The 13,113-nt window shown below is 38.1% G+C and overlaps 1 pseudogene; it reads right to left on the reverse strand.

The window, feature by feature from the left end:
• Window positions 1–8,812: 8,812 nt before the first annotated feature.
• The window catches only part of LOC131279664 (uncharacterized), a 40,543-nt pseudogene continuing 36,242 nt past the window's right edge, over window positions 8,813–13,113 (reverse strand).

Raw genomic sequence — 13,113 nt, forward strand, 5'->3', positions numbered from 1 at the left:
CACCGACACCGCCCACAAAGCCAACCTATAATCTGCTTTCTTCCCTAGTAACTGCCTACGGCATAAAACCACAGGTCTGCCCTCCCACAGCACTCCGCCCTCTACCCGCCCTATATAACTGTATGCACTTCCTGAATAAACTAGACCTGCGCATAGCCCTTGTCTCCGTGGTGTCCTTCATTACACCGCGCATCCCCCGTGCCTGAGCAGAGAGAGCGAGGGCCCAACGGCTTCGTGCCGAACCCCCTCCTCTCCTTCGACTGCGAGGCAGCCCCCGTCCGGAGAGCCCGCCCGGCCAACCGCCGACCCTCCCGGAGGCCCGCCGCTGCCCGCAATAACATTTTTTTTTTTAACTAGTTGACAGTTCTAGCAGCTTCAGGAAACCCATTATAAACTTTCAATGGTTTAAAGTGTATTTCTTTTCTTAGGATTTTGTGAGTCAGGAATTCAAACAGAAATTGGTTGGGGAATTTTTCTACTCCATATACCATCAACTGATCAGAATTTGAGGAGGAAAAAGGGGCAAGCACACCCCTGCATGGAGATTCCCCACTATGAAAAACAGGGAAAAGTGGCTCAGGAAACTTTCTTCCTTTACTAAACCTGTTCTTGACAATTTTTAACTCCCACCTCCATCCAACCCTCTACATACTGAACAATATACATTTCTTTCTTTCTTTCTCTTTCTTTCTTTCTTTCTTTCTTTCTTTCTTTCTTTCTTTCTTTCTTTCTTTCTTTCTTTCTTTTTTCTTTCTTTTTTCTTTCTTTCTTCCTTTCTTCCTTCCTTTCTTCCTTCCTTTCTTCCTTCCTTTCTTCCTTCCTTTCTTCTTTTCTTTCTTTCTTTCTTTCTTTTCCATTGGGAAACATTTTTATTGTTCTTTCTTAATAAACTAATATTAAGCATTCTAAGATGAATACCCTGGATTTGCAACACGTTTTAGCTAAAGAACACTACATTATCCTTTCTTCAGATGCAATTCAAAGTCTGTGCAATTTTTTCATGCATTCAATCAAATATGTTAAGGTTAAATATGTATCTTCCTTCTTCCCTGGTCTCTATTTTCAATCATTCAAGCCTTGAACAAGTCTTGAAATAAATGATTGACTATGCATTGTGACAAAATACATGTGGAAAAAATAGATGTCAGATACATAGTTTTCCATTGAAGGATGAAATAGAATTACCCTGTTAAGAGTCTCAATCTCAGTAAAGGAGTAGGAATGCTTGAAAGTCTTCACTTTTGCCTATCTTCAGAGGACATGCACACAAAATACAATGTAAATATCATCCAGTGGGATATGTGACATGGCAGCTAATGACACTACTGAAAAGTCTTTTCCATTGCTGGACAAAGTTTGCATTTAAAATATTACTTCATATTTTACTACTTTTCTAGCTGAGAATACATTTCCCTGATTCCTAATTCCAATAATGGGAATAATTTTTTCCAATACTTAATCCCCAGTTTCTTATGATCTCCTCCTTCATCCTTGTTATCTTATTTTTGCCAACTAGTCTACCTAATCAAATCTCATAAAATTTAGTAGTGCCAACATAAACCTCAGTTTCTCCATAAAGCCGTCCCTGATAATTTATGCAATGCTGATCTCATCTGATCCTTCTGAAACCCTGGGTTGAGTTTTTACCATGGGATTTTTCTTCCTAAAGTAGAAAGTACATCAACACTCAACATTGCTGGCCTTAGTCTTATTCTCATATAACTAGTATTATGCTTGGACTGAGTTGTTGGTACATACATGGTTACTTATTTCTTTTTGCTTCATTTTTTACTTATTACTTAATATTTTTTAAAGAAGCTTTAGATTATACAAATGTCACATAAAAAATATAGGGGATTTTCATATGCCCCACCAATTTCCCCTCCCACACTTTCCCACATTAACAACATCCTTCATTATTTTGGTACATTTGTTACAGATGATGAACACATTTTGATATATTGCTACTAACCATAGACTATAGTTTACATCTTAGTTTATACTCAAACTTGCACAATTTTGTAGGTTATGAGAAAATATATAATGGCCTGTATCCATCATTGCAGTGTCATTCAGGACAATTCCAATGTCCTGAAAATGCCCCCATATATATTACAACCTATTCTTCCTTCTCCCTCCCCTCAGAATCTGTGGTGGCCTTAATATCAATGATAAAATTTCTTCCATTGCTGGAATAATAATGTCTATAGTAAGATAATAATAAGTTTATTTTAGTCCAGTATTCATTCCCCAATCTTAAATATTTTAGAATTGTGATGCCCACTCTTGTTTCTTATTGAAAGGGGGTTTAGATTCCATGGGCATAAGGATGGAACTATTTTGCTTGCAGTTACAGAAATTCTCTGTTCCTTGGGATGGACATTGTCGATCACCATCTTCTTGGTAGTTGTCCAGGGTGAGTCCAATGAATTTGAGAGTAGATATAACAACTCTGCTGAGACTCAGGGCTCAACTAGTACAAGAACACACCAAAGATTTAAGCCTCCGGGATATATATTCAACAAGTATAGTGCTAATTATGGGTTCAAATAAAGAGAAAACCCATGTATTGGGAAACTATAAATGAGTCTAACTCTCTTACACTGCTCTGTTACACTATTCTGTTATCAGAGTAAAGCCCACTGACAGGGTGCCAAATTTCTGAGTTAGTCTGGCCTGCTTATAGTGTCTGGATATCTCTAGAGCCTTCAGGAACCCTGCTTAGTGGCATGCCATAGGTGTACACCTCCACACACATGCCCCAATCATTGACAATGATCACTGTTAGTGATCCTTCTCTGCCACAATTGTGACACTTTTGTGATCCAACCTCTCCAAAAATGAAGCTAGCCAAAAAATTAAATTAATAAAAAATAAAAAATGAAGTGCTTTAAAAATAACAAAATACAAAAAACAATTTTTAAATTGAAATAATGTAAAATTTTTTAGATATTGTATCTTTCATCACTGTAAAATCTGCTGTCTTGTATGTACAGTGGCAATTTATTCCCCAGGATCTTATTTATTTCATTTTACCTTCAAAGTAGCTTTAGGTTACAGAAAAGTCAGATAGAAAACATAGGGAATACTTGTAAACCCAGCAACCTCCCCTTTTCCTCTCTCCCCTATTAATAACATTTTACATGTGGATGGTACATTTGTTACAACTGATGTACAAGTATTGAAGCATTGCTACTAACCAAGGTCAATGGTTTACATTATGAATTATATTTTGAACCACATATTTTTATAGGTTTTGATAAAATTTAAAATGGCCTGTATCCATTTTTGAAAGATCATGGAGAACAATTCTAAAGCAATAAAAATACCTTATATTCCATCTATTCTATTATTCCCTCCCCCTTTCCATGGAAGCTTTGGTAACCACCAAGTTTCAATTTTTGAAGAGTAGGATTCATAGTTACATGCAATAATACTGAGGGCTTGACATGGTTGTCTGTTTTCTTTTATTAGGCACTGCCTATGTTCTCAGGGTATTCTTGTTCCTCTAATTGAAAACATAGCAGGAATCCCCAGGATGGGAGTTTAATATTTTCTTGCTTATTTTGTGGGTCCCAACCCACTGAGATAACATGCTATGATAAATAAACTCTTACATATTCCATAGAAGAATGCCCCAGGTGTACCCTATCTCACTTATCTCCCCATAGCCAGTGCCCTGCACTAGTAACCCTCCCCTATCATATTTGCCAAAAGAACATTCCCAACATTGTAGTTTTAACCACAGACCTGCAAATCCCCAGAGTTCAACCATCTCCCCAGATCCATGGATGGTCCAATTCAACTCTCCCAACCCACCCCCATCACAGACCAACACCGCCAAACCCAATGACATTACTGCACCAATCTGACTCCAATCCACTGCCCAATCGCAGCCTTCCACCTTATCATAGATTTTGCCCATATGGGCATTGGTTCACCACCTCCACTCCTGTCTCCTGTAAACCTATCTTTCAGACTCTATTTCTGTAAGTCTACTCAATATGCTTAAGTCATATCAATGAGGTCATGTAATATTTGTCCTTCAGTGCCTTGCTTACTTCACTAAACATAAATTCTTGAAGATTCATTCATGTTATCCCATGTGTTATTAATAATACTGCATTCCTTCTTACAGTTAGGTAATATTCCATTGTATGTATATACCTGTTTACTTATCCATTCTTCTGTTAATGGACATTTAGGTTGCTCCAAATATGTAGGATTTCTTTATATATGCTGGATATTAGGTCCTTATCAGTTAGATGATGTGGAAATTTGATATTATTGATAAATTCCAAAAAGAAACATTGATTTTGTTTGTAAACTGGTCTGTTCTTCTGGATGGGATGCCCTTTGATTGTATTAAATTTGGGGGTTTCACTTTTACTTGATTAAATTAAGATTAGGGTTTTGATTCAGCCACATCAGTAGGACATTGAGTCCCTGTCCCCTTGGTGGGTGGACACTCACACAGAAAAAAACAAAAAAAAACAAAAAAACAGCAGAGGAGAGAGCTTAGTTTTGATGCTGGAGCTGTGGGGAGAGAGCCCAGCCATTCACCTGATAATTTACAGCTGGCCTTGTGGAGAAAGCAGAGCAGCTGAGCCCAGAAAGAGACAAGTCCCAGGAAGAGAGATGAAACTCATGCCAGCCTACCATGGAGATCAGAGGAAGAGCAAGGCTGAACCCTCACAAAGACAGGCAGTCATCTTGTTCTAACATGTGGCAACAACCTTTGGTGAGGGAAGTAACTTACCCTTTACAGTCTTCTTAATGACTGTAAGCTTCTACTGCAACCAAATATCCTTTATAAAAGCCAACAGATTTCTGGTACCCCTCTGGCTGACTAACAAAGATGGTTATCAAATATTTTCTCCCATTGAGTAGCCTGCCTTTTCACTTTCTTGACAAACTCCTTTGAAACACAAAAGTATTTAATTTTTAGGATGCTCCATTTATCTATTTTGTTTTTCATTATTCATGCTTTGGGTGTAAAGTTTATGAAACTATTTCTTACTACAAGATCCATAGATGCTTCCCTATATTATCTTCTAGGAGCTTTATTGCTTTGGCTCTTATATTTAGATCTTTGACCCATCTTTAGTTAATTTTTGTATATGGCATGAGATGGTTAACTGGATGTGAACATCCAGTTCTCCAGAACCATTTGTTGAAGAGACCATTCTCTCCCAGTTGAGTGGGCTTGGTGGCCTTGTTGAATATGTGCAAGGATCTTTATCAGAACTCTCAGCTCTGCACTATTAGTCAGTTTGTCTATCCTTTTGCCAATACCGTGCAGTTTAACTGCTGTAGTTGGGTAGCATGTTTTAAAGTCAGGTAGCATGATTCCTCCAATTCTGTTTTGTTTTGTTTTGTTTTGTTTTCAATATGTCTTTGGTTATTCTGGGCCCCTTGCCCTACTGAGTAAATTTCATAATTAGCATTTCTAATTCAGTAAAAAATGCTGTGATAATTTTTATTGGGATTGCATTACATCTGTAAATCAATTTGAGTAGGACAGACATCTTAATGAAGTTTAGTCTCCCAATCCATGAACAAGGAATCTTTTTCAAACATTTATTTAGGTCTTCTTTGATTTCCTTTAACAATGTTGTGTAGTTTGCTGCATATAAGTCCTTTACATCTTCAGTTGTTTATTCTCAGGTTGTTTATTCTTTTAGTTGTTTTTGTAAATGGAGTTTTTTTCTTGATTTCCTCCTCAGATTGCTCATCATTTGTGTACAGAAATGCTACTGATTTATGCATGGTGATCTTATATCTGTCACTTTACTGAACTCATTTATCAGCTCTAAAAACTTTGTTGTAGATTTCTCAGGGCTTTTTATGCATAGGATCATGTCATCTGCAAACAGTAAAATTTTACTTCTTCCTCACCAATTTGGGTGACTTTTATATCTTTTTCTAATGTGTGCTTATTTAAATTCAGCCTGAAATTTTCCCTAAACTTTGTGCATGTGTTTGAGTTAATCAGAAAAATTCAATTTCCCTGCCCAGCCATCTGGCTCCCTACTGGTTTGTTCAAATGGTGTGATTTTCCATCATGGCAAACAGCTCTTGGTCAAGTTACAAATAAAATGAACTTCTGATTTACATGGTAGTTTACTTACCTGGAAAATTGGTAAATTTTAATAGTATGACAAAAACACTCTGTCTTCATTTTAAAAATTCAAAATTGATTTATATCCTATCTTCAGATAATTATAAACTATTTTTTCATCTACATGATGTCTAGACAGAAATTTAAGACCTAAGAGGGATTTTTCATTATGTGCCTCTTCCTACGCAATGAAGAGTGTCAAATATCTTATTTCCTATTGAATAAATAGCAATAGTGCCCTATCTACCACAGTTATTGCACATAATATAACACCTCACAAATTTCAATATCCCTCAGTAAGTCTCCATTAGAAACCACATCTACAAAACTAAAAGTGAAGGGAGTAGCCAGATCATGGAGAACTTATAATATATGTAAAGGGCTTTAGGCTTATGTATTAGTCAGCCAAAGGGGTGCTGATGCAAAATATCAGAAATTGGTTGGTTTTTATAAAGGGTATTTATTTGGGGTAGGAGCTTACAGATACCAGGCCATAAAGCATAAGTTACTTCCCTCGCCAAAGTCTATTTGGAGCAAGATGGCTGTCGACATCTGTGAAGGTTCAGGTTTCCTGGGTTCTTACCTTCTTGGGGCTTGCTTTACTCTGACTTCCAGGTTCCTTCCTTCCTGGAGCTGGGTTCCCTTTTCCCTGGGTGCTGACTTCCCAGGTCTTCAGCATCAAACTCTAACATCAGAAATACTGAACTCTGTTCTTTGCCATGCCTTTTATCTGTGAGTACCCACTCACCAAGGGGTGGGGAAAAAATGCTCTAATCATAACTCAATCTTGCCCAGGTACAGATCAGATTACAAGCATAATCCAATGTATTTTTTTTGGAATTCATAACCATATCAAACTGCTACAGCTTATCATTAGAATATTGGGAAACTATTGAATACTTTTAAGCCTAAAGGTAATACAATCACATTTGTATTATAGAAGACATAAGTGGATACTATGTACAGAATTAATTGGAGGGGGTTACCATGGCAAACAGAAGACATTAAGTGATCCAGGTGAGAAACAATGGTGAACTGAGATTAGAATGACCTAGGAATATATATTTTGAACTATATTCAAGAGAATTTGGATCTTGATACCAAGGAGGTAAAAAAGAAAAAGAAGACATGAAGAAAAGAAGAAAAAATTAGAGAAAGATCTAGTTTGGAGTATAATCTTCTGTTTCATTTTCCTCTTGGAGTTTGTTCTATTTTATCTCTAACAGTACTTCCACCTCTAGAAGTTTTTTAAAACGCTAATTTTTTAAATTGAAATTAGTTTATAAGTCACTAGAAAAACTATTCCACACATGCAGAAATGATTTACATTAAGATGTTTTCAGGAATCAACTTAGCACATAGTAATCTGAAGAGTTTTAACAAATATCTCTAGGTAGTTTTAACGTTTTGTCCCTAAAGTCCATATTAACAAAGAGCAAGACCCTGACTTTGTTTTCTCCAAGTGTTGGGCATAGAATTTTCTCAGAGCCAACCAGTGTATAATACAACAGATTTAAGCTTTTGTCAAGTATTCAGGTTTTTTCCTTCCCAGATTTGGATGAGTACAGGTTTCAATTTTATGCATATAACGAGATATGGTAAACTCATTTTAGAAGAGAGCAATCGAAATGCCTATATAGGATACAGTTCTCACACCAAGGTAGTTCAAACTTAATTGCATTACTACGATCTGGTGAGTTTATTACAAACACAAATTTCTCATCCCCCTATTGAAAATTTCTAACTCAGTTAGTATGGGGAAGTAGTCAGGAATGTGACCTATTTTTATGTATTCATTTATGTATTTGTTTGTCAGTTTATATGATTATTGATTGGTTGATTGATTGATATAAACAACCCAAATAATACATTTAGTACTCAGATCACATTTTGAGAATCAAGGACAATTTTGCCATATTCTAATTTGTCCAGATATATAGAATAGAATTCATCAGGTTTAGTAATTTCCGGGTATATAAATATATCAATTCTTTTAATTGTAGAATGTCTTATAATTTCCCCAGAAAGATATTTTTAAATAATCTTAGAAAATATTAATTTCCTATGTGCTAAAAAGTAAAATATAATAGTCCAGACTAGCTCAATAAAATGAACATGCACTCTGGTAATGCTTCCTGGGGAGGGAGGCTTCTATGAGATGCAAACATCTAATTCAGTAAAAATCCATCCTGATTAGTTATCACGTGAGTAGGTTTATAATACCCTCATGCTCAGGTCACACCCAGATTAATTAAATCAGCATCTCTGGTGATGAGACCCAAGCATCAACACTTTAAAAATCTTTCAGGTAATTCCAATGTGTAACCAAGGTTGAGAATCACTCATCTAATGCATTGATCAATAATTAGCTAAAAGAAGATTCTATTAGAATTGAGAGGTAAAAAGAGAATGCTCTTCAGGAATTCTTTAATTTTATATATCATCATTTATAGACTAAGTGCTGGTGGCCTGGACATTGTTTCTATGTTACCTTTCTGATAGCTTTAAACATCCAGCATTTATTAATTTTCATAGGAACAAAACCCATTATGAAAAATTGGTTTTATTAACCAATAGGTGATAAACTTCCTTTCAATATTTATCATTAAATCAATCTAAACACAATATCAATGCACACACAATTTTTTCTATTTCTCAAAGGCCCACTAAATACTCTAAAAATGTTGATTTTTATGGTTCTAGATGGCAAAAAAAAATTTTGTATTTCACTCTCACCCATAAGTAAGACACCATTTCAACACTAATTGCAAGCAAAAATAGCAGTTCATTGTCCTCCCAAGAATGGTCTACACCAAATGGAGAGGACATGTCACTGAAAGTGGAAGGGGAACCTCTATTGGGACACAATAAGCATCCGCAGGCAGGAAGACGGCTTTGGGTAGTGGCTGGTTGGAGGTAGATTTGAGATACCCAGCTCTGGAATGAAGTCATCATCTACTTCTTCCTCCAATGAAATGGTGAATTCAGGATGATCGTTCTCTGAGGGGTTGAAAGGTGCTTCCTTGATTATTACTACCACATTAGCTTGTCTTTCTTTCTCAAAGGGTATCTCGAAGACTAGAGACTTGGTATAAACATAGTCAAAATGAATTATTTCATTAATGGCCTCCAGTTTGGCTAATGGCAGCCTCAATTACAGAGAAGGGGAAGTTGGTAAGGACCTGGGAGCTTCTGGGTAAACTTCTGGGAGCTCTTCCAAGCCCTTGAGGATCATGACTGAGTCCAGGTGGTCCAAAAGGCCCCATAGGATATCAGACTAAGAATCTTAAAGATCAGTGCCAACAGAATGCATGGATACATGTTCTGAAGGGTGAAAACTGGGCCTGCACCTGCTGCAGACTCAGTAGACGTGGCCACTGGTTTCATTCCATTCCCCCTTGTCTCTGCTTCCTCTTCAATAACCAGGCCATCCGTCACCAAGTTCTGTCTTAATTCCTGGTTCTCAACTACAAGGCCATGAGTTTTCACTTGTAAAAGGTGATTTTCTAGCAAAGGTTTTGGTTCTTTTCTTTCAAATCTAACACTTGTTGTTTGAGCTCATTCATATGAACTTTCTTTTGTTCTCTTGCAGTGTTTTTCACTTCCTCTTCAGCACCATTTTTGTAACTTGAACTCCCTTTGGAGAATTTAAGAAATGTACCTAGTAAAAAATAAATTATATGTGATATGTATCTTAACTGGTATTTTGTCATTAAGAAACAGAAGAGATAGGCTTTTCGGCAAGATGGTGGCTGCGTGAGCTTGCCTGGTAGTGTCTCTGCAGGGGGCGGCTGGGCAGCGTTGAAGGCTCTTTGAGACCGCGCTGTTTCGGGGATTTTTGCTGGTTGGAAGGTGTCTGGACGTCAATTCGGTGGGAAGGTAACAGAGAGGATACATCTATAATATATAAACGGAGGTCCCAGCTGAGCTCGGGAAGTTCCCTCCTTGGGTGGGCGGAGCCGCGGTAGCGGGTGCTCCAGAAGCTCCGGAGCCGCGGCGGCCAGGGTTTTTGTGTTTTTTTTTCCTTTTACTAGAGGCTTTGTGGTGCTGAGAAATTCGCGGATACTGGGCTGGCTGGCGAGGGATTGTTGGGACAAGACTTCTTTGCAGATTGATTTGGGGAGACAGACGGTGTTTTCTTGTGAAGCGGGGGACGTTTTTGGTCGCCGGACAGGGGGGGCAGTGCTTCCGCCTGGAGCCCCATCCCCACAGGTCCGGCTGCCGATCTGCAATGGAATTGGATTTTGGACAATAAGGGGACACAATTGGGAGACTGTTGTAGGGTGCAGTGAGGGAGGAGGACACGTCTGGAAGCTGATTGGAGGATATTTTGCGAAGTTTGGGATTTCGGATCTTAGAGTCTGTTTTCGGCGTTTCCAGCTGAAGCCCACCCCACCCGGCGGGGCTTGGGATCTGGGTCATTGAACTGGCCGTGGTGTAGAGGCGCCCTCAAGTGGCCGTTGCGAGGGAGCACAGGGAGGGAGCTGTCCAAAGGCTGATACCCTGAGGAGTTAGGTGAATTTCAGGGATCAGAAATTCAATATAAAATTCGCGGATCTGGCTTCCCCCACAGGGCTGGTACCCAGCTACGGGGATCCCTGAGGGCTGTGTTGCACTGCGGGGCTCCTAAGCTTTCTGTGGACCAGATTTGAGCTTGCCAGGTCTGGGTCCCCTGAACTCTGGCGGTCCACACCCCAGACTCACACCTCTTGAGTCTTCAGTGTCTCAGACTTTCCACCCCTGAATCCATCACGCTCTGGAGTCTACCTGGGGTCCTTGAGTGCCCTGGACCTCAACGTTTACGTTTTATCTTTAATGGTTCATATTGTTTTGTTTTTATTTCACTTTATCTTATTTTTTACTCTTTTTGACGCCCTGATTGCTAATATTGCATTATCCCCTAGTCTTTTCTCCTAGCGTCTCCCCCAAAGTCCTTTTTTTTTTTATACAGATATTTAGGGGTTTTTTTGGTTGTTGTTTTAGATAGTGTTGCAATTGTGACACATGTATACCTGTATCTCTCTCCCCCCATCTGTTCCCCACCGCTTGCCTATCCTCTTTTTCTTTCTTCCTTTCTTCTTGTCTTTCTTTTTTTCTTTATTATAATTAGTGTTTTTTTTTTTTTTGGGTTCTCTCTTTCCCTCTTGTCCCTCATTTTCCACTTATTTTATTTTAATTCAAGTACACAATACGTGCTACAGGGAACACCTCACATTTGCTGGGTTTTCCCATCCTCCACTGCCTCATTTCTGTGTGAACTGATTTAGGCTACCTACATTATCCCTCTTCCCCTGCATCTTGATAACCACTATCATCTACTGTCTCTCCTATATTCCACCCCCCACCTCCCATTCTTTGATCCACAAAGTGTCTAACTCTTAATTTCTAATACCTTTGTTCTGTTTTCTGTCTGTTATCCACTCTTGAAACTATTACCTTTCTTTTCTTTTTCCTTCTATCATGAAAACAATAGCTTTGTAGTTCATACCATATTCCGCCTATATTCAGTCATCTACTTCATAAAAGATACTCTACCTACAGCTATAACTCTATACAATCTACATGAATCTAACCTCCATCCTCCCAGATCTCATATTCTTGCTTTGTTAACATACATTACCAATACCACTTTACACTTTACCCTTGCTGACACAATTGCCTTTTCCCAACACTAATACTTTCTTCTAAAGTGAACTTAACCAACAACAAGTAACTTGAGTAAGAAGAAAAAAGTGACAAAGAGAAGATATAACACCTATGCAAAAATAACAACTAATTAACCTCCAAAAGCAGACAAAGAAGCTAAGGAACTGATTAAATTCGTCAAAATAAAGAGATGACCAGAAAGCAACAAAAATCTACAAACCAAACCAATAATCAGGAAAACATGACTGAATCCAATCAACAAACCAATAATCACGAAGGGGAGCAAAACTTGGCACAAGCAATGAAAGAACTCAGGACATTCATCACCGACAAATTTGATGCAGTAATGAAAGAGGTTAACAACATGAAGACATCACTTGGAGGGGAAATTGCAGACATACGCAAAAACATAACAGATATGATGGGAATGAACACCACAGTTCAAGAAATCAAAAATACACTTGCAGCAAATATCAGCAGACTAGAAGAGACAGAGCAGAGAATTAGTGATGTGGAAGACAGTACATCAGAAATCAAACAGATAGTAGAAGGGGTCAATAAGAAGATAGAAAAAATCCAATTAGGATTTAGGGACCTGAATGACAATGCAAAACGCTCAAACATACGTATTATAGGCATTCCAGAAGGTGAAGAGAAGGGAAAGGGGTCAGAAGGAGTGTTGCAGGAAATAATGGCTGGAAACTTCCCAAATCTACTGAAAGAGACAGATGTCCATATCCAAGAAGCACAGCGCACTCCACAAGTCATAAACCCCAACAGGCCCACCCCAAGACATATACTTATCAAATTATCCAAGGCTCAAGACAAAGAGAAAATCCTAAAAGCAGCAAGAGAAAAGAAAACCATCACATACAAGGGAAGCTCAATTAGATTAAGTGCTGATTTCTCTTCTGAAACCATGGAGGCAAGAAGACAGTGGTATGATATAGTCAAGGTACTAAAGGAAAAAAACTTCCAACCAAGAATACTCTATCCAGCTAAACTAGCATTCAATCATGATGGAGAGTTCAAAATATTCACAGACAAACAGAAACTGAAAGAGTATACCAACAAGAAACCTCCCCTTCAAGAAATTCTAAAGGGAGTTCTGCAGGAAGAAAGGAAAAAACAGGAAAGGCAAAGTTGGAGGAGAGTATAAGACCAACAAAAACAACAAAAAAGACCAAAAAAATATACAAACAAAATATGACAAACACAAATCCAATCAAAATATGGCTAACACAAATAATTCCTTGATAGTAATAACACTGAATGTCAACGGATTAAACTCACCTATCAAAAGATTCAGACTGGGACATTGGATAAGGAAATATAACCCATCCATA

The sequence above is a fragment of the Dasypus novemcinctus genome, chromosome 9 (genome assembly GCF_030445035.2).
Source record: "Dasypus novemcinctus isolate mDasNov1 chromosome 9, mDasNov1.1.hap2, whole genome shotgun sequence".
Taxonomy (NCBI): domain Eukaryota; kingdom Metazoa; phylum Chordata; class Mammalia; order Cingulata; family Dasypodidae; genus Dasypus; species Dasypus novemcinctus.